Raw genomic sequence first — 26,914 nt, 5'->3', positions numbered from 1 at the left:
CTAAACATTAAGGGATGCAGGCAGATGGGTGACCCCGAGAAGGAAATCAAGGATAAAAATAAATATAAGAAAAAAAAAATGAGGGCAGACAATGAGCAGCCGCAGGGTGTGGGGAAGAGAGACTTCACAGGTGTAGTCCAGCTATAAAACCTAGATGGCATGCGCCAAGCACTATTTTTGAGGATTTTCAAAGGCAAAAGGGAGGAGAATAATTAAAGAAGAAGACCAGAATTCAGTGTATCACTGAATCCTCGGTGAGTTTACCCTTTTTTCCCCTCCAGTATCACCAAGCCAACTCAGAAATGGACACCAGGGCACAGAGAGAGCTCCTCTAGCTCTGGCTCAAAGAATGAGAAAGGGAACTCCTAACACTGAGAGGAAATATGAAAATCCCTCCATTTTCTTGTCTTTTTTTTCCCTCCTTCTCTTGAGCCATGAGCAATCACATGGTGTCCACAGAAGCGGCTGGAATGAGAGACTGCAGGAGCTAAACTCGGAGGAAGGGGAACTATCCATTTTTCCCACTCGCTAGTCTCCTAGACAGTGATGGGAGTACAAGACAGAGTGGGGTAACTAATTCCACAGCTTTCCACCCAGAGGAGAGAAGATGAGCCCCAAGAGAACTTTAAAAATACAGGAGGAATCAATGAGGAGAACTCAAGAAAGCAAGCTGAACATGTGTCTGATGCTATTCAGGATCAGAGACTAAAATTCACACTAATAGAGACCACCGCACAGGTTTCAGACTGACACACACAGGAAACAGATCAAAATAGCACTGCGAAGCCTCTGAAAAATGAACCAACGTGGGAACCACAGCTCACAGAAGTAGGGTTGGAACCTGCGGCCCAAACTTGGCAGCAAAACTAAAAACTTTTGCTTCTCCGATGACACTACGTGGAAAATGAAAACACAAACTACAGACTGGGAGAAAATACTCGCAAATCATATATCTGACAAAGGACTTGCATCCAGAATATATAAAGAATTCTCAAAACTCAACAGAAAGAAAAACCACCCAATTAAAAAAATGGGCAAAAGACTTGAACAGACTTATGCAAAGAAGATATACACATTGCGAGACAATTCTCCACGGGTGTCTCACATTTCTGTACAAGAGGCCTTCGTGACAGACTATCTCTTCAAGGATATTTGCATATCTAACATTCTCAGGAGGAACAGATCACTGTCTCCCTCCAGAGAAAGGGCAAGTTTGTTTACTGTCAAGTAAAATAGATATAATGTTTCCCTCCAGGTCAAAAGTCAGGTGGGTTTGTTAGCTGCCCATTATAAAGGATTTGGGTCCCTTAAGCTTAGGTTCCTCAGCTGTGACACCAGCCCCATGGGACTTGGGGGCAAGGGTAGCCCATGTGAGATGAAGCTTATTTTATTGATGTCCTATGAATAATAAAGTCCTTTGTCTCCGACTCCAGAGTCTCATGACTTCTGCCAGCATCCATGAAACTGGCAGGCTAACTTGTTACGTTTAAGAGGGTAAAAACCCACGTCAGTCACAGTTCTTGACAACATGGCAAATAAGCACATGAAAAGTTGTTCAACATCATCATCCATTAGAGAAATGTAAGTTAAAACCACCATGAGGGCTTCCCTGGTGGCGCAGTGGTTGAGAGTCCGCTTGCCGATGCAGGGGACGCGGGTTCGTGCCCCGGTCCGGGAAGATCCCACATGCCGCAGAGCGGCTGGGCCCGTGAGCCACGGCCGCTGAGCCTGCGCGTCCGGAGCCTGTGCTCCGCAACGGGAGAGGCCACAGCAGTGAGCGGCCCACGTACCGCAAAAAAAAAAAGAAAAAAAAAAAAAAGCCACCATGAGATTTCACTACACACCTATTAGAATGGCTAAAATTAAGAACAATAACAAGTGGTAGCAAGGATGCAGAGCAACTAGAACCCTCCTAGTGGGATGCAAATAGTACAACCACCACGGAAAACAATTTGGTAGTTTCATAAAAAGCTAAATACACTTACCGTACAACCCAGCAATCCTATTCCCAGTTATTTCCTCCAGAGAAATAAAACTGATGTTCACTCAAAAATCTATACAAAAATGTTTCTAGTAACATTATTTATGATCATTAAAAAATGGAAACAACCAAAATATCCTTCAATAGATGAATGAATAAACAAACTGTGTGGTATATCCATGCAATGGAATGCTACTCAGCAAAAACAACAACAACAAAAAAAACATACCCAACAACTTGGATGAAATCTCAAAGGCGTTTTGATGAGTGAATGAAGCCAGTTTTAACAGTTTACATACTGTAGGGACTTCCCTGGTGGTCCAGTGGGTAATACTCCACAATCCCAATGCAGGGGGCTCGGGTTCAATCCCTGGTCGGGGAACTAGATCCCGCATGCATGCTGCAACTAAGAAGCCCGCGTGCCGCAACTAAAGATCCCACACGCTGCAACGATGATCCCACATACTGCAAATAAGACCCGGCACAGCCAAAATAAATAAATAAATAAAATAAATAAAATAAATATTTTTGAAAAAAGTTTACATACTGTATAATCAGGGTTTGTTAGGAATTAGGGTTGGAGGGAGGGTGTCTATAAAGGAATAGCACAAGGAACTTTTTTAGAGGTGATAGAACTGTTCTGTATTCTGATTATGGAGGTGTTTACAGAAATCTATACATGTTTTTAAATCACAGAACTGTATACTCCCCCAAAATTCAACTTTACTGTATGATTTTTTTTTTTTTTAATTTGAGAGGCAATTTCTAGTTTGGATTGGGGAAAAGTGCAGAACAGGAGACAGGGATAGTGATCAAGAGACAAATACAGTAAGAGGTTATAATAATAGAGGTAATACAGTGGGAATGGAAAGGGGAGGGATGGCAACACACTCTGGCAGTAGGGTCTGTAAGAGTTAACTAATGAGACATGGCAGGGAGACCTGCACGTTTACAAATACTCTTCACTGCCTCTATGAGATTAAAGCCCTCCAAGGACAGGATTTAGATCTATCACACTTATCATTTAGTAAATGAGGCTGAGGTAGAAAGGAAGAATAACAAAATATAGCCAGAGTCTAAAATGATAAGTTGAGAAACTTTAAAGGCCGTCTACTTTCTCCTATTATAATATAGATAAAGACACTGAGACTGAGAAATTATGATTTGTTCAATCAAAAAGGTAGTAAGTGGCAGGGACATCACAAGAGCCTACACTTGTACTAAGTCCTGAGTGCCATCAAACTATTTTGAGCGTCTGAGCTAATCTCACCATAAACATCCTGTGGTCCCTTTCTTCAATTCCAAGAGGAGTATGCAAAAAGAAATATCTGTTTTTTCCTTATACCAATTCAGTAAGTTTAAAATTTTTTATACTACAAAGACTATAGCACAGGTCTGTTACTAAAATGAACACATTTTAGGGAGTCTACCTAACACATGTGTCAGCAACTTCCCTTTCCTCAGGGAACTGTTCCCCAAATCTACAAAGGTCAGCTGCCATGTTTGTATATGGTGCAGTCCCCCCTCCCCCAGTACTGCAGGGCCACAGCTGATTGATCCAGAGGTGGACACTTGACCCAAAATGAAGTTTTGGAAATGGGACTAAGTCTGGGCTGTTTTCTTGAATGACAGAGAAGTTGTGGCATGACCACCTTCCAACAAGTGGTCTGAGTAACCAGTCTGCAGATACAACAGACTGGTATATAACAAGACATACAACAAGAAGCAGAGAAAAGTGGCAGAAGAAAAATACTCTCTAGGTCCTGAGGGGTTTCCATTTCTCAGTTCCAATCCTTTTCTAAGGTTTAGCTGCTTGCCTACCCTCAGATTTTGAAACACACCCCTTGATCCCTGACTGTTTTTTTCTTATGCCAGCTCCAGGAGAGCCTATTACCTGCACTCAGAGACTTGCCCAGGTACTATGTGAGAGCCAGAAAAACATAATAGAATTGCTGTGAGGACTACTTAGCATATACTAAGAACTCAACAGGTTAAGATGAAAACTTAAAAATAATAGCTATATGTCTATGAAGACCAATTTGATGTGCACATGAGAACATGGAGTTCGGTCAAATCTGCATTCAAATCCCAGCTCTGAAATGTGACTTTGGACAAATTAATATTTCTGAAACTTCCATTCATACCCTTCTAACCAACTTCTGCTCCCACCTTTTCACAAATCTAAGCGTCATAGGCTTTGTGCCCCCATGACCTTCACTCTGTTTTACACCTGTGATTATGTTATCTCACATGGCCAAAAAAAGACTTTCCAGACAAGATTACTAATCAGTTGACCTTAAAATAGAGAGATTATCCTGATTTTCCAGGTGGGGCCAATATAAGCACATGAACCCTAAATGCAGAAGAGGACAGGAGCCCAGAATAGTCAAAACAATCTTGGAAAAAGAATGTAGGAGCACTTACAGTTACCAATTTCAAAACTTACTACGAACCTATGATAATCAAAACAGTGTGGAACTGGCACAAGGACAGACATGTGGAGCAATGGAATAGAACTGTGAGTCCAGATGTAAACCCACACATCTATAGTCACAACTATCAAATGGAAGAGCTTCTCAACAAATCGTGCTGGGACAATGGGATCACCATATGCAGACGAATCCTTGTCTCACACCACGTATAAAAGTTAACTAAAAATGGATTAAAGACCTAAATGTAAAAGCTAAAACTATAAAAACTCTTGGCCAAAAACACAGGTAAAATTTCATGATCTTGGATTTGGTAAAGGATTCTTAGATATGACACCAAAAGCATAAACAACAAAAGAAAAGAGATAAATTGTACTTCATCAGAATTAAAAACTTTTGTGCTTCCAAGGACCCCATCAAGAATGTGAAAAGGCAACCCACAGAATGGGAGAAAATATTTGCAAATCATGTATCTAATAAAGAACTTATATACAGAATGTGTAATGAACTGTTATAACTCAATATTTTTAAAGATAAACAACCCAATTTCCAAAATGGGTAAAAGATCTGAATAGACACTTCTCCAAGGAAGATATGCCAATGGTCAATAAGCACGTTAAATGACTTTTGACATCATTAGTCATTAGGGAAATAAAAATAAAAACCACAATGAGAGAAAAAAAAACAACAACAACAATGAGATACCACTTCACATTCAGTTGGATGGCTAGTATTAAAAAGTCAGATAGGACTTCCCTGGTGGCGCAGTGGTTAATAATCTGCCTGCCAATGCAGGGGACGTGGGGGTCGAGCCCTGGTCCGGGAAGATCCCACATGCCACGGAGCAACTAAGCCTGTGTGCCACAACTACTGAGCTTGCACTCTAGAACCTGCGAGCCACAACTACTGAGCCCATGCGCCACAACTACTGAAGCCCACGCGCCTAGAGCCCGTGCTCCGCAACAAGACAAGCCACTACAGTGAGAAGCCCGTGCAACTGCCACAAAGTGTAGCCCCCGCTCACCACTAGAGAAAGCCCACATGCAGCAACGAAGACCCAACACAGCCCCCTAAAAAAAAAGTCAGATAATAACAAGTGTTGACAAAGATGTGGAGAAACTGAAGCACTCATACATTGCTGATGGGAATGTAAAATGGTGCAGATGCTTTTGGAAACCATCTGATGGTTCCTCAAATGATTTTTTTTTTTTAATATTTTTGGCTGCGTTGGGTCTTCGTTGCTGTGCATGGGCTTTCTCTAGTTGCAGCGAGCAGGGGCTACTCTTCCCTGCGGTGCGCAGGCTTCTCATTGCGGTGGCTTCTCTTGTGGCGGAGCACAGGATCTAGGCACAGGGGCTTCAGTAGTCGTGGCACGTGGGCTCAGTAGTTGCGGCACGCAGGCTCTAGAGCGCAGGCTCAGTAGTTCTGGTGCACGGGCTCAGCTGCTCTGTGGCATGTGGGATCTTCCCGGACCAGGGCTTGAACCTGTGTCCCCTGTATTGGCAGGCGGATTCTTGACCACTACACCACCAGGGAAGCCGCCCTCAAATGATTTTAATTAGAGTTACCTAGCAATTTTGCTCCAAGTATATACTCCAAGGTATATTTCCAAGAGAAATGAAAACATATGTCCACATAAAAACTTGTATATGAATGTTTATATCAGCAATGTTCATTATAGCCTAAAGATGGAAAACAACCCAAATGTCCACCAACTGGTGAACAGACAAAAGGTAGTATATTCAAACAGTGAAGGATTATTCAGTCATAAAGAGGAATTAAGAACTGACACATGCCGCAACATGACTAACCTTGAAAACATTATGCTAGGTGAAAGAAGCCAGTCATAAAAAGACAACACATTACATGATCCCATTCATATGAAGTTCCAGAACAGGGAAATCTAGAGAGACAGGGAGTAGAGTAGTGGTTGCTTGGGACTGAGAGGGATAGGACAAAATAAGAAGATATCTAAAGGGCATGGAGTTTCTTTCTGAAATGATGAAAATGTTCTAAAGTTGGCTGTGGTGATGGTTGCTTTTGAACTGTGCCCTTTTTTTTAAATAAATTTATTCATTTACTTATTTTTGGCTGCGTTGGGTCTTTGTTGCTGAGCGCGGGCTTTCTCTAGTTGCGGCGAGTGGGGGTTACTCTTTGTTGTGGTGCACAGGCTTCTCATTGCAGTGGCTTCTCTTATTGAGGAGCACAGGCTCTAGGTGCGCGGGCTTCAGTAGTTGTGGCACACAGGCTCAGTAGTTGTGGCTCGCGGGCTCTAGAGCACAAGCTCAGTAGTTGTGGCTCGCGGGCTCTAGAGTGCAGGCTCAGTAGTTGTGGCACACAGGCTTAGTTGCTCCGCAGCATGTGAGATCTTCCAGGACCAGGGCTCAAGCCCGTGTCCCCCGCACTGGCAGGTGGATTCTTAACCACTGCGCCACCAGGGAAGTCCTGAATTGTGCCCTTTAAATGGGTGAATTCTACGGTATGTGAATTATACCTCAATAAAATTGTTTTTAAAATATAAAGTAGAAGAGGAGGGCAGAATGGGAAGTCAAAGAGATTCAAAGAACCATTGCTGGCTTTGAAGGTGGAGAAATGTAAGAAATGTGGGTGGCTTCTAGAAGCTGAGAATGACCCCTGGCTGACAGCCAGCAAAGAAATGAAGACCTCAGTTGCATAACTTCATTAAACTCAATTCTGCCAACATTTAAGTATGTCTGGAAGCAGATTCTCCCCATAGCCTCCAGATAAGAGCCCAGATTGGATGACATCTTAATTTGGACCTCTTGAGAGCCTTAACAGAGTACCTGGCTGAGCTGGCCAGGAGTGCTGACTTAACAACACTTACAATACTCTGGGTGTTGTTTTAAGCTGATAAGTTTGTGGTAACTTGCTATGGCAACAACAGAAAACTAATATAGGCCTCCTTTCAATTTCTCTCTTTTGGGGGCCTTTGCACAAGTGTTCTAATGCCTAAATGCTGGGACCCTTGCTATTTATACGCTGATTTCCCTCTCTTCATTTAGGTCTCAGCTTTCATGTCATACTTTCAGAAAGGCCTTCCCTGGCCACTCTATCTAAAGCAGTACCTACCCCAACCTGCCCAACCCTCACCTCCACTGTGGGCCCAGAATTGTTTCTCCATATCCAGGAAGAGTTAACCAAGCAGGCCTGAGTTGCTCAAATTGTGCACATTCTCATTTTCAGAAGGGCCTGCTTCTGTGGCTGACTCCTGGCCAGCTCCTGGGAACTGAGGTCTTAAGAGTATCTTTATGTACTAATTGATAAGGGTGTTTTGTATGCTTGGAGTCTTGATCCACACTGTACCAACTTGTCTAGACAGTTTGTGCAGACTGTGTGATGTATGGTGAATACTGCTTTCCTTCTTGGGGGGGTCAATCATGAGGGTGCTTGTGCCTATGTGACCAGCCTCCAATAAAAACCCTGGAATCTTAGGCTTAAGTGAACTTCCCCAACAGAAAACACTTCACACATGTTGCTAGAGTTTGTTGCTGAGGGATTAAATGCACCCTGTCAACTCCACTGGGAGAAGACTCTTGGAAACTCATGCTTGGTATCCTCCAAATTCTGCTCAATGCACTGTTTTCCTTCACTGAGCCTGTTTAATATCCTTTCACTGTAATAAAACACAGCCAGGAGTACATGAGTTCTGCGAGCCCTTCTAGCGAATTACCAGACCTGGGGGCAGTCTTGGGGTCTGCCGACAGGACGTGATTATAAAGGGGTGGTATAAGGGAGATCTTAGTGGCAATAGTTCTGTATCTTGACTATGTTGGTGGTTACAGGAATCTACGTATGTGATAAAATGGCACAGAACTATAATACACATTGTAGAGATGTCAACTTATTGGTTTTGACATTATACTATAGTTAACATAAGACATAGCCATTGGGAAAACTAGGTGAAGAGTACACAGGACCTTTCTGTATTATCTTTGCAACTTCCTGTTAATCTGTAATTTCAAACTAAAAGTGTTTTTTAAAAATTCCACTTAAAATTTATTAAATAAAAACACCTATGATTGAATTAACGTGTATCAGACAGTTGTACATATCACTCAGATCATTTCTGTTCCTAAGTATGGAAAACAAAGTGAGCAACCAAAAAAAAAGTACACGCCCTGATTTGAAAGGCTATGCAGTGATGATGAAGCTGTTTTGGTGAGGCAAAGCAGGTACAGTCAGCACATCCAGATTAGACATCAGAGTATATAGACACCATACCCTCCTCAGTTAGGGAGAAACATGGGGGAATCAATTCTGAGACTCAATTCCGTCTTTCCCAGGCAGAAAGACCTATCACTAGCCACAATCCAGAGGCAACTACCATCACTACTGCACCCAGTGGGGGATGTCAGAGGGGCCACACCCAGCTCCTATTTGAGCTCTGCACTCCAGTAAGTAGTCTTTTACTGAGCAACCTGGGTACAAAGACTGCATAATTCAATTGGCCCACTCACATTAGGGAGGACAGAGTAAAAATGATCTCTATTGCTGAGATAGCTGAGATTCCTGTGAATTCTGCCTCAGGGCTAGGTACCCTAAAAAGGGCCAGAGGAGCACAAAGCCCACAGAGCTGTGTATGTTCTTCCTTAAGGCTCTGCATGCAAACCACGTTCATTTCATAAAACAAAAAACAAAAAATACTTTGTAGATTTGAGTAGCTTCCCACTATCTTCCTTGTAAGAGTCCTGCTTCCTATTCTTAGGTTTGATGTAATGTCCTCATAGATCATTCCTCTGGGCAACACACCTGGGATTTACAGAAAACATCCAATCGACTCTCCTACAATGATAAACTATCCTTGAACCCCAGTTAAGAAATAGAATTTAAAGTTAAGCTTTTTCCCTTAAATTTGTTTTTTTTCCAGTTATAGAAGTAAAAGATGGTTACTCTAAAAAACCTGAGACATAAGTAGAAAATAAAGAAAACATCACCCAGAGGCAGTCACTATATTTTCATAGTGCTTTCTCTACTCATCATGATCTCATTCATTTATTCAACAAATATTTATATACTGATTTACATTACATGACAGGCACTTAGGATACAAATTTAAGTAATAATAAAGTTTCAGTCCTCATAGAGCTTACTGTCAAGTATGGAAGATGTGACTATATACCTAGAAGGCCTGAAAGAAGAAATTAAAGCACTATGAACACTGAGGAATTAATTAATTTTAAAATTACTGAATTTCATAAAAGAATTTCTGTTTATATGAAACAAGCTAAATATGTGTACATGAAATCTATGAAATTCTTACAATAGCCTGACAATAAGAAGTTAGGAAATATAGAGCTCTCATTCCCAATAGTATTGAAATGTAAAAACATCTAGGTACTATTTTAATAAGAAAATTATGTCATCTACATAAAAATACTGAGATATAAAGACGGCTTAAATAGTTGGCAACACATACCAGGGCACAGTATGAGAAAGTTAAATATTTTATAAATGGCAAATGTTTCAAAATTTTTAAGTTTACTATAAATGACAAAAAAAATTCCAAAAGACTTTTTTGGAACTTGACAAAATTATTCCATATTTTATCAGCAATAATAAACAGGCAAGAATTTTAAAAAATACTCTAAATTGGGCTTCCCTGGTGGCGCAGTGGTTGAGAGTCCTCCTGCCGATGCAGGGGACACAGGTTCGTGCCCCAGTCCGGGAGGATCCTGCGTGTCGCAGAGCGGCTGGGCCCGAGAGCCATGGCCGCTGGGCCTGCACGTCCAGAGCCTGTGCTCCACAATGGGAGAGGCCACAACGGTGAGAGGCCCGCGTACCGCAAAAAAAAAACAAAACAAAACTCTTAATTTAATTTACTGAACTTTAATTTCCTGCAAACTAGTTAAAATAGTGTGAACTTAGCAAAAGAACTGGCAAATCACTTCAGAATGGATTAACCCCAAAATGAATTGCTAATACATAAAATTATTATTAGAGGAAGGAGGAGAAGGGAAGAATTTTCAATAAACAATGCAGGGATAACTGGTCAGCAATCTGGTACCCCCCAAATTAATTACAGGAATCTTAAAGAGTTAAAGTTTTTAAAAGACTAATGAAAAAATAGAAAGGACTAAAATTAAGTATTTATGAAACTTCTAAAGAGGTGAGGGCTATCTAAGCTCACAGGCTGCAGGAGAAATCAGAAAGGAAACTGATTTGAATAAGTACATTGAAACTTCTACCTAGTTTTTAAAAGGCCCCACTTAGAACCAAAATAGAAAGGCAAATAAGAGACTAGGCAGAATATTTTAAGTAAACAGGACGAGAGTGTTTTACCATATTTAGAAATTACACTAATAAGATTTGTAAAACTCTGCTATGCAGTATAAGGATATGAGCCGACCATTCACAAAACGGAAATAGCTTCCTAGGAACAGACATAGAATGTCAGAGGGTTTGTGCCTTGTGAACTCTGATTTATATCACCCAATTGGCCTCACAAAAAGGTTATACCTATTTACATTCCCACCTACAGTGATCCACTTTCCCACAAACTCATAAAAACTGCAGTATTAGTCTTTAATTTTTGCCGATCTGAAAGGCAAAAAAAGAAGCATTTCTTGTTCTAATACCCATGTCCTTAAATTGACCATCTTTATAGATATTTATTGGCCATTAGCATATTTTCTTTGGAGATTTAAACTGTTCCTGTTCTTTGCTCACTTTTCTGTGACGTCTTTTTTCTCTTTATAGGTGCTCTTTTTATGTTATCTTTTAGCCTTTGGCTGTATATGTTAAGATACTATAGTTTTGTTTTTCTTGTTTGTTTTTTTTTTGCAGTACGCAGGCCTCTCACTGTTGTGGCCTCTCCCGTTGTGAAGCACAGGCTCCGGACGCTCAGGCTCAGCGGCCATGGCTCACGGGCCCAGCCGCTCTGCGGCATGTGGGATCTTCCCAGACCGGGGCACGAACCCGTGTCCCCTGCATCGGCAGGCGGACTCTCAACCACTGAGCCACCAGGGAAGCCCTGATACTATAGTTTTAATCAAAGACTGTATCCAGGTTTCACTGACTTTCATAGCGTTAAATACATTGCCTCCAAAATGAATGTGAATGTCACACAGATAATCAGTGGCAGAGTTCCAATGTTAAATATAACAATACAAAGTATCCAAACACTAGCCTGCCCAAATAATTCCAAATGATAATCAAACCCATGGAATATAATGTAGAGTTTATGCTGCTGGAATGAGCAGAGCCAGCAGAGCAGCATTCTTAAGGAATGAATTCTAGGCAACAATCTTCTATTGTATTATGTCACACCCTCCTCATCAAAGTGAAATTATGACTCCAATCGGAGCATGCCATTCCCCAGGCAAATAACTCAAAATTACATGCAAAACAACCTGGCTGCTCGAGTCTATTTCTACCATGCTCTACCCTCTCTCTTCCGTAGAAACAGCCAATTCCTCAACTGGTCTATTTATTCAATAAGTAACTGACCAAAAATTATGTCTCTTAACTTAAAGTAACAGCAAACTGCAATATATAAGGTGGCTTCAATGATCAAAGGTTTTTGGTTTTGTTTCTGCAAACTTACAGCTTAGTTTTAGCTTTGCTGCAGCCATTTCAACCTTAGCCAGTTGCTGTGGCTGGGCTAGACATACACATATCTATGAGATAAGAGAAATATAAAAAGCAATTGCCTGGACAGAAATGTATTTATTCAGACTTGTTAGAGGGTTCAATCAAATAAATATTTGTATTATATTCTAAGTTTTTGAGAAGTGCCTTGTGCATAACAAAAAATCAAATTAAACGGCAACAACTTTCAAAAGCTACTAAAACCATCCCATCTGCAGAAACTTTCAAAAGCTACTAAAACCATCCCATCTGTTTTAGGTTGAATTGTGTCCCCCCAAAAGATAGGTTGGACCCCAATATTGTAAATGTGACCTGATGTGGAAATAAGGTCTTTGCAGATGTAATTAGTTAAAATGAAGTCATACCGGATTAGGGTGGGCCCTAAATTGAATGACTAGTGTCCTCATAAGAAGGCCCTGAGAGACCCAGAGACACACACAGAGGCCGTGTGGCCACAGAAGCAGAGATTGGAAGGATGAAGCTACAAGCCAAGAACTCCAATCATCTTCCCTACAGCCTTCAGAGAGCATGGCCCTGCTGACACCTTGATTTCAGACTTCTAGCCTCCAGAACTCCAAAAAAATTAATGTCTGTTGTTTTAAGAACCTAGTTTGTGGTAATTTGTTATAGCAGCCCTAGGAAACAGTAAACCATCCAACAAGAATTGTGGTAAATTCTAGAAATAATTTAAAGAAATGAGTTTTCCACCAGTTGACAGAACTGTAGATTCACAGCATTACTTGCTCTTTACAAATAGGAGGATCATATATGTCAGTTAATGAGAACAGTCCTGGCTTATGCCTGTTGTCCTGGTATAAAAGCATCCCTTTGGTTCTCAAAAGTGACCTGTTTTCAATAATAAAGTACGTGGTCATCTTATGTATGAACAAGCCTAGAATACACTTCTGTTTGTCTGCCTTCAAATCCCACCTATTCAAATAACGTCAAATGCCCCTTCCCCACCCTCAGAATAATTCCATCTCTCTGGCTTCTATAGCATTTTATAAATACAGCTATTATAATACTCATGTTTTATTACAATTACTTGCTTACTTGTCCACTCCATGTTCGTAGACAACACAGTGCCAGGAACAGAATGCATACTCAATAGGTGTCTTCTAAATGTATTAAATGATTTATTCAGGAGACTGACAAAGTACCTGCAGAGACAGCTTTCTTTCACTTTTGTCCCTTGTGAAAAGTAAAAAAAGGAAATCTCGACTAGAACTGGTGACGGGAAGGCCTGTAAAGGGAGCTCTCACGCCCTACCACTACACTCATCATCCTCTACGTCAGCTACCCCAAACAGGAAGCCATCAATTACCCAAAGAGAAAGAGGTCAGTTACCGACTCCAACAGGAAAAGATGGACCTTGCACTCCCAAACAGGAAGTACACTACTTTACTACCTCAGCAAGAGAAAGACTTCCTTCTTTCCCAGCAACCAGCCTAGCCAACAGAAAATGCCATAGTTCAGCCAATGAGAAGCTGGCGTCACCTGAACTTTTACTTGCTTCCAATGAACTTTCATTTTTTCCTTGCTGATGACTTCCTTTCCTGTCCCCCCTCCTCCCTATAAAAGTCTTCCATGTTGTGTAACCCCTCAGAGTATCTCTGTTTGCCAGATGAGATGCTGCCTGATTCATGAATCACTTGATAAAGCCAATTAGCTCTTCAAATTTACTCAGCCAAGTTTTGGTTTTAACACCCTTATATACTCTCTGGGGCGTAGGAGGTAGGAAGAGAAACTTAAACAGCTAAATGACTAGCTTATAAAGCTGTAGTTCTCAAATTTTAGCATGCATAAGTGTCACCTGGAAGACTTGTTAAAATACACAGTACAGGGCCCCAACCCAGACTTGCTGATTCAGGAGGTCTGGGGTAGGTAAGGCCTGAGAATTTGCACTTCTAACAGGCTTCCAGGTGATGCAGCTAGGAGCTACTCTTTGAGAACCACTGCTATAAAGTAAGCACCACAATTACTAAAAGATTAATTTCTTCTTATAACTTCATTCCTAGCAGGAAACTCTCTTTTCTGAATATGACTGAGTAGCTTGAGGCACACCAACACTCCTGCTGAGAATTAGGAAAGCCAGATACATTTTTTTTGTGTGTGTGTGTGGTACGCGGGCCTCTCACTGCCGTGGCCTCTCCCATTGCGGAGCACAGGCTCCGGACGCGCAGGCTCAGCGGCCATGGCTCATGGGCCTAGCCGCTCCGCAGCATGTGGGATCTTCCCGGACCGGGGCACGAACCCATGCCCCCTGCATCGGCAGGTGGACGCTCAACCACTGCGCCACCAGGGAAGCCTGCCAGATACATTTTAAAAATCAATGTTTAAAGGCATGAGAAAGCAGCTGAAGCAACCAAGACTAGAAGGGTCTAGGTTCTGGAAAAAGAGAGGAACTGTAGAGAAACAAAATGACATTCTGCAGCCACTTTTCCCCCAAGTGCATTTGCCGATTCTGGGGCAAAAAGCCGAGAATCCAGACTTCCCTTCAGCAGAGGAACCACGAGAGCTTTTGGAAGAGGTGAAAAGCAAGACTCAAGGAGTCAAGATCCCAGTGAAAGAGGAGAGTTGAAGAACTGGGCCTAACAAAAGGCTGGCTTTCCGCTGAAGACATTTACTACATTCTGCAGTTGCACGAAGAAGGCTTCAAAACAAAACTAAAAGCCTCTGAAAATCAAGAGTAGAATTTTCAAAAATCTCATTGTTCTCAGGAGACAAAAATTACAGTACAGAAGATACAAGGAGGAGGGACCCCTGTGAATTCACAAAACTATCAGTTGGAAGCCCTGGATGCCTGGCTACTTGCTAGCATTAAAGCCAAACTAGAGGGAAACACTGCCTTACCAAACCGGCAACACCACCTCAACCAACAACTCAGTCCCTAATAGGATTAGGTGATGAGCCCCTACTCTACCTGGCTAGCAAAAGGGAGGGAGGATTTCCTCTGAAAAAGAACAGCATCATCTGGAGCTTCATTTTATTCATAACGCTCAGCATTCATATAACTGAAAACCAAAAGGAAAAAATAGATAGAAACAGATGCTCAGATAATCCAGACACTGAAGTTAACAGAAAGACTTTTAAAGAATGATGGCTATTTAAATTTCCTATTTCAAAAAACAGGGGAAGTAAGAGGAAACAACATATAAAAAGAAGAACTGCAACTGAGAATTGGAATCTATAAGAATCAAACTGAAATTCTAGACCTGAAAAGTATATTAACTAAAAGAATTCAAAGGGTAGACTTAAGAGCAGGTCAGACACAGTAGAAGAGAGGATTAGTAACTAGAACCCAAGTCAATAAAATATAACCATACTGAAGCAGAGATAAAAACTAACAGAAAATACAAGGGCAGGTGGGAATGTAAAAGGGAATGAGAAACACTGTGAAAAAGTCTACCAGGTGTGTAACTGGAGTCCCAAAAGGAGAGGAGAGAGTAATTAGGTCAGAAGTAATATTAAGAGGAAAGAATGAAGTTTTCCAAATTGATGAAGACAACCCATAAATTTAAGAAACTCTGTGAACCCCAAGCAGAATAAAGACAAAGAAAACCATACAAAGACATAGCATAATTAAACGGCTGATCATCAAAAACAAAGAAACTCTTAAATGTAACCAGTGGAAAAAAGATACATTACTTTCTTAAGAGCAACAATAAAACTAACAGCTAAATTCTCAAAAGAAACAATAAAAAACTCTTAAAAGTAACCAGTGGATGGGCTTCCCTGGTGGCGCAGTGGTTGAGAGTCCGCCTGCCAATGCAGGGGACACGGGTTCGTGCCCCGGTCTGGGAAGATCCCACATGCCGTGGAGCGGCTAGGCCCGTGAGCTATGGCCGCTGAGCCTGCACGTCCGGAGCCTGTGCTCCTCAAGGGGAGAGGTCACAACAGTGAGAGGCCCACATACCGCAAAAAAAAAAAAAAAAAAAGTAACCAGTGGAAAAAAGACACATTACTTTCTTAAGAGCAACAATAAAACTAACAGCTAAATTCTCAAAAGAAATAATAAAAGACAATGGAGAGACTTCCCTGATGGCACAGTGGTTAAGAATCCACCTGCCAATGCAGGAGACACGGGTTCTAGCCCTGGTCCGGGAAGATCCCACATGCCGCGGAGCAACTAAGCCTGTGCACCACAACTACTGAGCCTGCGCTCTATAGCCCGCGAGCCACAACTACTGAGCCCATGTGCCACAACTACTGAAGTCCGTGCGCCTAGAGCCTGTGCTCCGCAACAAGAGAAGCCACAGGAGTGAGAAACCTGTGCACTGCAATGAAGAGTAACCCCCACTCGCCACAACTAGAGAAAGCCCACGCATAGCAACAAAGACCCACCGCAACCAAAATAAATAAATTAATTAATTAAAAAAAAAAAAGACAATGGAATGACACCTTAAAAGTGCTGAAAGAGGGCTTCCCTGGTGGCGCAGTGGTTGAGAGTCCGCCTGCCGATGCAGGGGACACGGGTTCGTGCCCCGGTCCAGGAAGATCCCACATGCTGCGGAGCAGCTGGGCCCGTGAGCCATGGCCGCTGAGCCTGAGCATCCGGAGCCTGTGCTCTGCAACGGGAGAGGCCACAACAGTGAGAGGCCCGCGTACCGCAAAAAAAAAAAAAAAAAAAAAGTGCTAAAAGAAAATAAATTTCCACCTAGAATGCGGTGCTCAGTGATTATTTCCTTTAAAAATGAAGGCAAAATAAATATATTTTTCAGACAAACAACAAATGAAAGAGTTCATTATTGGCAGGCTTGTATTAGAAGAAATACCAGAGGGAACTCTTCAGATGGAAAGGAAATTATCCTATCCCAAACAGAAACAAAAATACAGGAAGGGATAAAGAGCAATGGAAAGAGTAAATATGTAAGGAAATATACATGAATATTGATTATTAAAAAACAATAATTTCTTATGGGTCTTCAAATATATGTCGAATTAAAATGGATAAAACAGAGTAACACAAAAATACAGGAAAAAGACAAATGGAGTTAGTATCTAAAGTTCTAGGGCAGTGGTTAAGACTCTGCACTTCCAATGCAGGGGGCCTGGGTTCGATCGCTGGTGGGGGAACTAAGATCCTACATGCCTCCTGGCATGGCCAAAAAATAAAATTAAAAAAATAAATAAAGTTCTAGCATTATTGAAGAAGTGATAAAAGTTATAATTTGGGGCCTCCCTGGTGGTGCAGTGGTTAAGAATCCGCCTGCCAACACAGGCGACACGGGTTCAAGCCCTGGCCTGGGAAGATCCCACATGCCGCAGAGCAACTAAGCCAGTGCGCCACAGCTACTGAACCTGCACTCTAGAGCCTGTGGGCCACAACTACTGAGCCCGCGTGCTGCAACTACTGAAGGCCACGTGCCTAGAGCCTGTGCTCCGCAACAAAGAGAAGACACCGAAATGAGAAGCCCACGCACCGCAGGAAATAGTAGCCCTTGCTCACTGCAACTAGATAAAGCCCCCACACAGCAACGAAGACCCAGTGCAGCCAAAAAAAAAAAAAAAGAAAAGTTATAATTTGTATTAGACTATAATAAGTCAAGGGTGTATGCTATAATCTCTAGTGTAACCACAAAAGAATAAAAGAATGTATAACTAAGAAGTTACTAGAGAGGAAAAAATTAAATAATAATTGAATAATAAATAATCCAAAAAGAGGTTAAAAAAAGGAAAAAGGAACAAAACAGGTGAGTCAAAAAGAAGATGGTAGATATAATACCAAATATAGTGACAATTACATTAAATGGACTAATGATTCTAATTTAAAGACTAAAATTGTCAGACTAAAGAAAAAAAACTAAATCTAACTTCATGGTGCTTTCAGTGACAAAGAAAGTTGGAAAGTATAAGGATGGAAAAAGATATATATAGCATGCAACATTTATCAAGAGAAAGCAAGTAGAGCTATACTGGTATCACACAAAGTACACTTTAAGGCAAAAAGCACTGCTAATGAATTAAGGATAACAGTGTTAATCCACCAAGAAAATTCTAATGTGAGCCAACTGGTTAGAAATTAGTCATCACTGGGAGCTAAGAAGAATACACTGGCTGAAACCAATTCTGTTTAGGAAATCTATGGCAGCTCAAAGAAGGGTAGAACTACACAGTAACATAGAGCTTAAATACCGGACTGCTTTGCAATACAATAAAACACACATATGTACCTTATGGTGAGTTCTGAAATGCTTACACAAAATATTAAAACTTTGAAATCAAGAAATAACAGGTAGACAGATTTAGACAACAAAAACATACACATTAATAAAGATCAGAAGATATTCTGGGGTGATGTAGTGTTTACTAGACTGGGTAGTTTGGTAAAGCCACTAAAATTCATGACTATAAAAACTAGACTTCCTGAAATTAAACCCTCAGAAAAAGAAAAAAAATTTTTAAGTATTTTTCAGTACTCAGATTGTTCTCCTCCAAACACAGCTGAAGGGTTCACTGAAGACTGAAATTGAAATCTTTGTATTACATTTACCTAAATGGCAGACTCACCATTATAACCATTATTGGTGGTGTTTGGAACTGGAATTGATTGGACTAAAATCCAACCTCCTAGTCAGTTTTTCTGTCAGAATCTAAGAACTTTAAACTTCAAAAGAACCTCAACTTATTTCTCAAGCATTATTTTGTAAGAAATAAGTTGAGATTATATATATATATATATATATATTTATATGGGGGGGTCAGTTATTAGACCAACATACTGAAAAGGCAAAAATTCTTCTTTAGGGAAATAGGTTACAACCTCTTATGGGTAACAACAACAAGAAAATCTGCCTGCAATTTGTTCTCAAATATGTGCAAGAATAAAAGTAGGCTCTTGAAGAGAACTTATTTACAAAACAGAAACAGAGTTACAGATGTAGAAAACAAACTTATGGTTACCGGGGGGTGGGATAAATTGGGGGATTGGGATTGACATATACACACTACTATATATAAAACAGATAACTAATAAGGACCTACTGTATAGCACAGGGGACTCTACTCAATACTCTGTCATGGGCTGTATGGGAAAAGAATCTGAAAAACAGTGGATATATGTATATGTATAACTGATTCACTTTGCTGTACACCTGAAACTAACACAACATTGTAAATCAACAATACGCCAATAAAAAATAAAATAAAATAAAATGAAAGTAGGCTCTTGGGAGAAAGTGGTGTCTACTTCATACAGCTGATATTCAAAGGACTTAATTTCAATTTTGTCTCTCATCAGCCTCTCTATTTCCTGGGGCAGGTAACATCACATGATGCTTTGTAAAGGTATCAGCAGCTAGCATGTCGTATAAAAATACTTTGCCATCTGATTATTCCTTATAAATGATATTTAAGATGTGTCCATTCATAACTATACAACATTTGAGACCACAAATGAAATCTACACACTTATCACACTACAACCCCAGCTGCAAAGGCTAATTAATTTACACAAATACATAATCCAATTTGCTAAGTAAAAGCCAAGCATATTACTTCCTGAGACACTAATTATAATGGATTTTAGACATTCTGTTTCATTGGCCTATTTTTTGTTTGTTTGTTTTCACATTTTTAATTTGTATTCTTCTTATAATATCCTATTCAAAACTCAAGTCACTAGCCTACCTAATTTTTCAGGAACCTATTTAACAATGACAAAAGCTCTGTGGAAATGTAATTAAGGAAACACTATGTTACATAACTATATTTAGGCAAGGACAGTTCCACCCACTGTTTACTAATTAAGGATGAATAAGGATGTTCTCTACTCTTTAGTTTTGTAGGCTAGGTCACAATTTACAATATACTGTAGGAACTATATTACAATACTTCAAAATAAAATAATCTGGCATAACCTGGAATAGTCTCATATGAAAACTCACAATAAATAATGGTTTACTTATCTGTACAACTCTAATGCAATACAATTCCTAATAAAACATGGAATAAGATTTAAGAACATATACACCTAGCGATGTCACTACAGAGGCATAACCTAAATTCATCCCAAATCATAGCAGTGAGATCACCAGCTAAAGTTTTACTCTAAAATATAAATATAGACCTCTCTTTCCAGAATGGCACACTATCTTTAAAACTATATCATCGTGGTTTTCCTGATCCGATGAGACAAATTTGTAACAAATAGAAAGAAAAAATATATGCATTTCAGATGCAAACAAACACATAAAATAATATTCCCACTTTTCTAACCCTGATAGATGCCTAGAAGATGTATGTTTCCCAGCTTTATAAACTATGGCCAAATGCCCTGAACTTGTAGCTCTCAGCTCATCTTCTGGATGGAAGATTCAGAACTGTTCAAGGCCCTTCTGCAGTGGTGGGTTCTAATACTGGCCAGTGGGTTTACCTCTATTAACTGTATGGTCTAGCTCCATCTGTGCGCCCAGTCTAGTCCACCTCAAGCAGTATAAAGTCATATGTGCAGACCACTGAGTCTGTCAGACTACCTGAGTTCAAATCTCCATCACCTCTTGTATGACCTGGAACAAGTTACTGCTGCGAACCACATTTCTTTGTATTTTTCTTTTAAGAAAGGGAATAAAGGAAGATGACAACATTGAGATAATGCATGTAAAGAGCTTATTATTAGCACATGCCTGGCCCATGCTAGCACTTGATAAGTTCTAACTAATTACTTAAAAGGTCAACTTTTTATTTAGCTTGAGCAAAATACAGATACATTAATTTACTGGACACTACATCTAAGATGAGTGGGTCTGTTCCCTTCTTAAAAATAAATTACAGGGCTTCCCTGGTGGCGCAGTGGTTAAGAATCCGCCTGCCAATGCAAGGGACACAGGTTCGAGCCCTGGCCAGGGAAAATCTCACATGCCGTAGAGCAACTAAGCCCGTGCGCCACAACTACTGAGGCTGAGCTCTAGAGCCCGCGAGCCACAACTACTGAGCCCATGTGCCACAACAACTGAAGCCTGCGTGCCTAGAGCCCATGCTCCGCAATAAGAGAAGCCACCGCAATGAAGAGCAGCCCCCGCTCACCGCAACTAGAGAAAGCCCATGCACAGCAACAAAGACCCAACACAGCCAAAAATAAATAAATAAAATAATTAATATTAATTAATTACATGCCTGGACTTTTCAAGCCAATGCTCTCTGTGCTGGAGCTAACACCCCAAACCTACTTCCAGAAATGAATCTTGGTATTCACTGATATTCCTTCAGCCCATCTGAGTGTGGAGGTGAAGTGACTTTTACTTAAATATTTGTCAGTCTCCTCCATTTTCATACCCCCCACGATAAAGCATGCCTGATAAAAATATGGCTCTGTGATTAACCAACAACACAAAAAATGTATGTACTTAAGGAACTTGTTGGGAAGCACCAACACAAACACCACTGCTGATAAATTAACAAAAGCTCCACTGAGAAATAAAACATTTATGAAAGGTAACTTGAAAAATGTGTAATCCCCATCTACTTATCTAGATAATGTAAAACAGATCCTTAAATTAAATCAGTCTACAGAGCTAAGTGCTTAGTCCACATTATTTTGCCAACACCAGAACTGTTTTTATTGAATTATGTTTTGATCTTACGTCGTCACCCTACACAATGAGGCAATGAGGAATTTTACTAAAAAACAAAGTAAAACACAACACAGCCCTCTGAAATGCATGCTGTATTTATACTTAAGGATGTAGTTGAGGAGTTTCTCAATACAAGGCATCTTTGGGAATCCAAAGGAGAAACTGGTCTTTTATCTTATGGTCACTGAACCATGTAACTGATTACATTTCTTTCTGAACTGGCTACTAAAAAGCAGAGTCAAATTTGTGGCCCTCTAACAAATACTTAAGACTTCAGTGCAAGTACTTTGTGTACAGATCTCATTTCTGTTTCCATCTTAATTTTTCTCCCACAGTCCTAAATCCATCACCCCTTTATTTCTGTCTGTTACTAAAAGCATGTTGTTTGTACCTTTGTTAAGTCATTATGAATCCTTTCTGGAACACAAGGTGATATAAGTAAATGGTATGCTCCACTTAAAAAACAGTATAGCACAATAGGGAGATATTTTCTTCCATTAACAAACACGTTACGAGTTCAATTTCTAGAGGCATTATCTTTCTTGTGTTCCAAAAGAAAAAAAAGCAAGTGTTGTAGCAAACATTATATTTAAAATTAGGAAATTCTAACAACAGAGGAACTACCAAAATAAAACACTTTCATTATGTATTTTTAACTGTGGAGCACACAGAAGCTTGTAAATATATCCCATGTAAAAATCCCCCAAAAGTCATTTTTATTTTTAAAATACAGATGAAATCACCACAAATGCAGTTGCATTTGAGTATTTATTCTGAATGAGAACTGAATAGGCTAGCTTCAAAAATGATTTATAAAATTTTTGTACAGCTCCTTCTGAGTTGCCCTGTGCCTAGCACAGGGGATGCTGCCAACCATTCCTTACTGGGAGACAGCACAGAATTTAAAGCCCCAAATGCTCTTGCTACATTCCTGCTTCAGGGATTTCAGTAATCTTATTGCTGTCATCGGAACAAAACAAAAAGCTTAATATTCTCTTAGTGGGTAAAATTTTACCCTATCATGAACTCATACTTAGCATTCTGATCATAACTTCTAACTACAAATTTATCTAATTAATTGATTATAATTATAGTCCTTCACCCTCCTAGTGACCACAAACAAGTGAGCTATGCTACCAGAGACTTGAAAAACTGTTTTACTACACAATAAAAATTACACTGCCTACCCCAACAACAGTAACTTCATCAACAACAGGAATCTCCCAGGGTAACTTGAAAGCAGCACCATAAAGTATAGCCTTTTCTTAAAGCATTTTAGGAGCTTTATCTAAATAACAAACAGATAAAATAAGAGCCACATAATATTATGTGGGATAAAGATGAGTCAATTGTTGTTTCTCCTAAGTGTTTATTCAACAAACAATAGTCTAGATTATTTCAAGGCCTTTCAGTCATGTGAAACAACATACATTATGTTCCTACAATGCTTTATGACAGAAATGAACATTTAATATGACTTTCAAAATGTTTGGCCTCTATTGTGAAACTTTTTTTTTAGGGTGGCAACTTTATTGCTGGGTTAAGAAGCTACTTAAGAGCATTTCTATTCTACCTCACAGAATAGACAGCTATGTTATGGCACATAGGTACCTCCTATATTTTAGGGATGGGTCATCTCTGCTAGAGATGTTTACTTTGCAGCCAATATAAACACATGTGCCAAAAATTAAACTCACATTGTCAACATAGAAATTCTATGTCTCTAGCCAAAGACTGAGAAGAGTAAAGGAAACAAGACCTTAGTTCTTCTATACATAGATATTAAAATAAGTACCGGTCAAGTCTTTTTTTCACTGAAAATCAACATCAGAAATCAATGATTTCTCATCATCCTCATGGAACACTCATGAATGCCTGACTTGGATTGAGATCCAAAGAGATAAAAGCAGAATTCCTGTTTATAGAAGTTTACAAATAAGCAGGGTCACACACTCTCATACAAACAATTAGTAAATGAATATAAAATTCAATTCAGGGCTTCCCGGGTGGTGCAGTGGTTGAGAGTCCGCCTGCCAATGCAGGGGACACGGGTTCGTGCCCCGGTCCGGGAAGATCCCACATGCCGCGGAGCGGCTGGGCCCGTGAGCCATGGCCTCTGAGCCTGCGCGTCCGGAGCCTGGGCTCCGCAACGGGAGAGGCCACAACAGTGAGAGGCCCGCGTACCGCAAAAAAAAAAAAAAAAAATCAATTCAAACATTTAACAAGCAGAAACGATTAAAATACAAGCTAGCACATAATCAAACACTATACGGGGCACAATCCTCATCAGCCACATAGCAGCCCGCGTGTTAAGCAGGCAAATAACCCTCCTTAAAACCCTTCCCTGGTTCTGTCACCATCAGAGAAACGCCCAAGAATCTCCTGCATCTCTGCCCCTATCTGCCACCCGCCTCTGCCTGCATTTTTTCACTTTTCAAAAACCACCTCCTGGGAGTTGCTGGCCTCTTCTCCTTTAGTTGCCCCACGTCCACATTCCCACTACCTCTAAAATTCTCACCCCACCTTGTTAGGCTGAATGTTACTCATTCTTCAAGACACTTCAGGAAATATTCCCTGGTACCTTCCTCCACCCTCCATGCCCTGCAGTCCCTCAAGACACCTGGGGTGTCCCCCCTCTGGGCTCTGCTGCTCACCACACTGCATGGCGAGTATCCTCGCTGTCCCTCTCTCCTGAAGTGGCTAACTTCTAGAGAGAAGAAAATGATTGCTTGGAAGGTCAATAAAAATTCAAATCCTTGAACACCTAAATCTTCCACCTAAGAACCAGTAACTCTTAAAATTAACATTATTTATCATTAAAGGGATTAAGTAAAATCAAATCTCCTTGCAACTCCAGCAAGCTTTCTTGGTACAACTATTTTAATTAGTAACCTTGATAGATTTTGGGGGGTTTGTTTTGCAGTTTTAGATTTACTGAGAAAACACGTACAACTATTTTTTAAACTCAAACAAAGCTCTTCAGATCCAAAAAAAAAAAAAAAAAACTATTCCCCAGTGATGCTGTGAACTCATCCTGACAAATTTTCACATCTAATCTCTCTGCTAGGCGAGTCCCGGCGCCCAATGACACATTTCCCGACCACAGGGCTTGGTCACCAGCGCTGAGACACCACCAGCAGGCTCTGACCTATTCTCTGAAGCGCCTGAGTCCTTCCACCCTGTCGACTAAACTTCCGTGATGGGCATCACCTCTGCTCTCCTCCGAGACGATTCGGAAGCAGGGACTTCTGCTCCTAACCCCAAGCCCACAACTTCGCCCTCAACCACGGGGCGAAAGTTAGGACCAGTCTTCCAGTCCCCGCGCTGCGAAAGAGAGCATCCTCCCACCTCCAGGACCTTTCCCTCCCCGAGACCGACGCGGGTCCCTGAGGTCCCGGCGCCCCTGCCCAGGCCGGGCTGCGACAGGTCCCCGAGGGGCTCGGGGCACGACCCGCACGGTCACCACTACAGGTGTCCCTCGGCACTCCGCCGACTGGACAGTGAGGAGGGAGCCGTTTGGAGCACAGCCATCCCGCGATGGGTGGACGGGTGGCAGGCGGCGGCCAGGAAACGATACGCGTCTGCCCGTCGGAGCTGGGCCGGGCCTCGGAGAACTTGGCGACGAGCGCCCGAAACAGGCAGGCCGAGCACGCAGAGGATGAGGGGGGCCGGCGACGGCCTGGGACCGGCCAGGGCCGCGCCGCCGGGCCCCGGGCTGAGCCGGAGGGCGGCAGGAGGCACCGGTGCGAGACGGCCCCAACCGGGTGTACAGCCCGGACCAATGACCCAGTAACCGTCACCGGTACGGCGCCGCCGCCCCACTGCCCCGACGCCGCCCTGGGCCCCCGTCTACCCGCCCCGTACCTCACCTGCTGCTCCACCGACGTCCAGAACGCCGCTCTCTCAGCGTCGCTAGAGTAGGTCCGGGTGCTAGTCACAACCCGCCCTCACGCCGGCCCTCCCTCTCGCAGCCCCGCCCCCGGCGCCGCGCGCGCACGCCACGCACGCACGGACGTCACTTCCGGGGTCTCTGCGCGCCGCCGGGGGGATGAGGGTGGCAGTCCGAGTCTGCCCTGGGTGGAGAGGGGGTGCGAGGCTGGCGTGGATGACGGCACCGACAAAGCCGTAGGGCGAAGGGAAGGAGGCGGCTTCGACGCTGGCCCCGGGGCGCTGACCTGGAGCGTTCGGGAGCCAGCGGAGAAGCGGGTGTTTTCCTTGTCTTTTCCTCAACCCCTGGTACCGGGATCCCACCAGGAGTAGCCTGAGGGTGACACTGCCCATTCTTAGCTTGGAATGGGAGGCGGTGGCAAAGGCTGCGGCAGAGCGGTGTTTGGGCCAGTGGAGGTTCCATCCCGTAGGGAATGAGGCTGCCTGAGAAACTAATGAATCCCATCGCTTCACACGGATTTTAGGATTTTAAAAGTTCTTTAGTTAGAGGACTTAAAGAGATTGGCTGATCTATTAGCCGGTTTTACAGCCGAGCATAACTGAGTGCCAGAAGTTAAATACGTTAGCCAGTGTCACACAGTATTAATGGTCGAGTTATAAATGGAATCCAGTTCTCCGTGATTCCCATTTCAGGAATGTTGGAGACAGCAGCTGCCTCTGTATTCTGGATGCCATCTATGGCACAAAGGGCAGCCACGACTGGAAAATAAAGAGACAGAAAAGAAAATACTATATAGTACAGTGTCTGGGAGGGAGCCCTGGGTTGGAATCCCAGGTTTGCTAAATGCTGCCTCTGTGATTTTGGACAGTTTGCCTAATATCTCAGTCTTTGCTCGTTATTTGCAAAATGGAGATTGATTTGTTCCTCAAATTATTCCTAAACGCTGGAAGGTAGCAGAATATGCCACCCCAAAATATGCCTCTTTGACATAAGGCTTATTCTGAGAAAGTAAACACAGAGAAGCCCTGAAAATAAACTAGAAGTTAACCTTTTGTAAGGGAAACATACATTTATGAAGGAAATCGCTATTTGTAAAAGTGTCTCCCCCTCTGTACCTGGAAGAAAAGGACAACTCTAATAAATCACTAGAGACTCATCAGTGGAGAAGACACTGACTTAAATCTGTATAACAAACTTCTTAGCTTGTTTATTTTTCTTTCCCTGGTCACCTCCATAACTGGTCTCCACCCTCCCCCCACCCCACCCCCCCAACAGACACCTTTCCTTGTTTGTCTTCACCGGAAAATGGTATTTAAGTTGGCATTCTAAGCCTTTTCCCTGGGTATCTCCTATGTATATGTGAGGTATACATGTTAACAAATCTCTATTTGTTTTCCTCTTTGTTACTCTTTTATTATAAGGGTTTCAGCCAAGA

General features: G+C 41.7%; 1 protein-coding gene across 5 annotated transcripts in view; it reads right to left on the bottom strand.

Annotated features, from left to right (window-relative positions):
- LOC114893965 (rab5 GDP/GTP exchange factor) overlaps positions 1 to 25,564 on the bottom strand; it is a 104,441-nt gene extending 78,877 nt beyond the window's left edge. For 3 of the 5 annotated variants that reach the window (XM_029220005.1, XM_029219997.1, XM_029219999.1), the window contains exon 1: positions 25,455 to 25,564. The gene's annotated coding sequence lies outside the window, so the exon portion shown is untranslated. The remainder of the gene's footprint in view (positions 1 to 25,454) is intronic. The other 2 variants (XM_029219998.1, XM_029220002.1) reach the window with 1 other exon arrangement.
- Positions 25,565 to 26,914: the final 1,350 nt, after the last annotated feature.

Source organism: Monodon monoceros, unplaced genomic scaffold, assembly GCF_005190385.1.
Source record: "Monodon monoceros isolate NGI ecotype Baffin Bay Population unplaced genomic scaffold, NGI_Narwhal_1 Super_Scaffold_13, whole genome shotgun sequence".
In the NCBI taxonomy this organism is placed as follows: domain Eukaryota; kingdom Metazoa; phylum Chordata; class Mammalia; order Artiodactyla; family Monodontidae; genus Monodon; species Monodon monoceros.
The sequence above is the reverse complement of the archived record's forward strand: the minus strand, read 5'-3'. Positions and strand labels throughout refer to the sequence as shown.